Below are 2,932 nucleotides of genomic sequence, written 5' to 3'. Positions count from 1 at the left end.
TGCTAAGTTGGCAGGAGAGTTTTGCCTTCAAAGGTGGCACAGGGAGTCATATCTGTCCCCTCAGCTGATGCCACTAGGGATGTCCCGATGATTTCCACAGCATCCCCCTACTCGTAAATATCTCCCCTTGGTGTCAGCTGACCCCTTGGATCTCACCATAGGGAATACTGTCATCAAACCCCAATAAATTGCTAAAAGCCTAAGCAGATCGGGCCAATTTACAGCAGGTTTTGACTTTAATAATGTTTTGTCTTGGATTTGGCCCTAATTATAAATCATTTGCAACTGTGCTTTAAACCATAAGCAAATCTTACATGGCATTCTTATTATCTACTTAATATCGCAGGAAGAAAGATTTACGGAATCGCATTCTGGGAATTAAGCAAACGAGGAAACTTTTAGGTGAAGGTGAAACACATGAAAATTATAGTTTTGTCGTAAAACGCTGATTGATCAATGATTATTGTAAAACTGTAGTAACCAAGCTGGCGTCAACATAAATCTGTAATTGGCTGGATTTATTCTTTTTCAAAATACTGTATTTCCTACAGTTTTGACCATCATGTTAATCTGAGTCTGTCAGATTTACTGTAGTTTTAAGTTAATTAACTCCATTGAGCTGATGCATATATGTGTGTGTGCAAGTGAATGTAGTGTGTGCGTGGGCATGTGTGTGGTTTAGAATGATAGGGAGACAGATTAGATGCACGGATAGAGATTGAGAGATTAAATGAAAGATAAAGAGACAGGGGGAGAGAGACCAGGAGGATGGACAGAGAGAGATGGAAAGGTAGAGCAACAGATAGACCAGATGCATGGACAGAGAGAGACGGACGCAGTACCACCAGTTGTTTGTACTTTTCAACACTGTGTGTTTTTTCTTTAAATCTAACTTTTGAAATATTTGAAGATAATCGCTTCTCGGCCTTCTGGCTAAGATCAAGTGTGGTATCTGTTCTTATCCCTTTAAAATATTTGAAGATAACGCCCTAAGCTAAGTGAAGCAAATCCTGCTGCAGAAATGGGTCCAAAGCACTACTTCCTACATCATCCTCCTGAGGGGTGACCACCTCGGGTCATAATATCGCATCTTAGGAGGCAGGGAGGACTGCAGAAAGCTCGTGATTGACTCAGATCTTGGCTCTGCCGTTTGCTGGCTGTATCACTCTAAAGAACCTACATTGTCTCACTGAGCCTCAGACTCCTGCATCTGTAAAATGGGAATAATTACAGCCACTTTAGCGGCTACTCTGAGGCTTAAATGAAATGACAGATATGAAGTGGTTAGCCCTGGGGCTTGCACATTGCAGATGTTCAGGACCTGCTGTGGAAGCTCCCTTTCCCCTCCCCGGTCAGGGGATGGACTTGTGATGTAGGGGCAAGGGGAGCATGCCCTAAGGAACGAGGTCCAGGAAGCACTCTAACCCTCAGAGGGACCCTCACAGAGGGGGTAGTCCTCACACCAGGGGGAAACCAGACTGGACCTCAGAATCATCTTCTATCCCCACAGGACCAGGGACATGGTAGGTCCAGACCAAAACCACACAGGGACATGCTAATGCAAAATTAAGTGAGTGAAAGTCGCTCAGTCATGTCTGACTCTTTGCGACCCCATGGACTACACAGTCCATGGAATTCTCCAGGCCAGAATACTGGAGTGGGTAGTCTTTCCCTTCTCCAGGGGATCTTCCCAACCCAGGGATCGAACCCAGGTCTCCCGCACTGCAGGCGGATTCTTTACCAGCTGAGCCACAAAGGAAACAGTAGTAGCCCCCACTCAGTCCTTCAGTTCAGGTCAGCTCAGTCGCTCAGCCGTGTCCGACTCTTTGCGACCCCATGGACTGCAGCAAACCAGGCTTCCCTGTCCATCACCAACTCCCGGAGCTTGCTCAAACTCATGTCCATTGAGTCGGTGATGCCATCCAACCATCTCCTCCTCTGTCGTCCCCTTCTCCTCCCACCTTCAATCTTTCCCAGCATCAGGATCTTTTCAAATGAGTCAGTTCTTTGCATCGGGTGGCCAAAGTCCTTACAGTCATACTTTTGTGAAATCTCAGCAGAGCCAGCCACCTCTGAGCTAAGAATGAGGATGTCAGAGGTGTGACTTGCCCAGGCAAACAGCAAACAGTGGCAGAACCAAGACTCCAAGCCCACAAGCTGAGCTCTGAGCTTTGCTGCTTCCAAGAGTCATTGGGCTTACTCATCCCTTCGGGGGCGGCACTCTCTCTTGGAGGGAAAGGGAGACCCAGCGGAGCCATTTCGGTCTCTTCTCAGCTAATTGCTGAGGACAGACCTGAGAAGTAGCCAGTCTGAGGTGGAACCTCCCCCCTCTCTTCTCACAGAGTAGTGCACTTGGGTTGAACAGTGCTCTTTTTCTTGACTCAGCCAGTGAAAAATATTTTCTGAAACTATTCTGAGTCACTGATTCACACTGTCTGTTTTCAAGTTGCCCAGGGTCAAGAGAGTCAACCGTGGCTAAATGAACCCAGACATTGAATTTCACCAAAAGGTAAATATTCTGAGCCATGAAAAAAAAAATGTTGGTTTCAAATATAACTTTCATGTGCCATCTCCCTTCCTCTCTTCCCCATCTCCCTCTCCCAACCTCTCTCCCTCCTTCCTTCCTTTTCACCTTGATTTCTTCTCTTTTCTCCACCTCTCTATTCTTCAGTCTTTCTCTTCCTCCTTTTTTAATCTCTCTTTCTCCTGTTCCATTTTCCCTCTTATTTCCCTCTCTTCCTCTATTCTCTTCTATCCTCCTTCCTTCTCTTTTGTGTTAAAATATGCACAGGAGTTTTTTGTTTGTTTTACAATGGTGATCAGGAGATGACTGCCATTGAAAAGATGGTTTGGACTTCCCTGGTGGGCCAGTGACTAAGAATCTGCCTGCCGATGAAGGGGACAGGGGTTCAACCTCTGGTCCGGGAGGATC

General features: G+C 46.2%; 1 pseudogene; it reads left to right on the top strand.

Moving 5' to 3' along the window:
- The first annotated feature begins 913 nt into the window (after positions 1-913).
- On the top strand, positions 914-1,012 carry LOC133229301 (U2 spliceosomal RNA; annotated as a pseudogene).
- Positions 1,013-2,932: the final 1,920 nt, after the last annotated feature.

The sequence above is a fragment of the Bos javanicus genome, chromosome 17 (assembly GCF_032452875.1).
Source record: "Bos javanicus breed banteng chromosome 17, ARS-OSU_banteng_1.0, whole genome shotgun sequence".
Lineage (NCBI taxonomy): Eukaryota > Metazoa > Chordata > Mammalia > Artiodactyla > Bovidae > Bos > Bos javanicus.
This window is presented reverse-complemented; position numbering and strand designations above follow the sequence as displayed.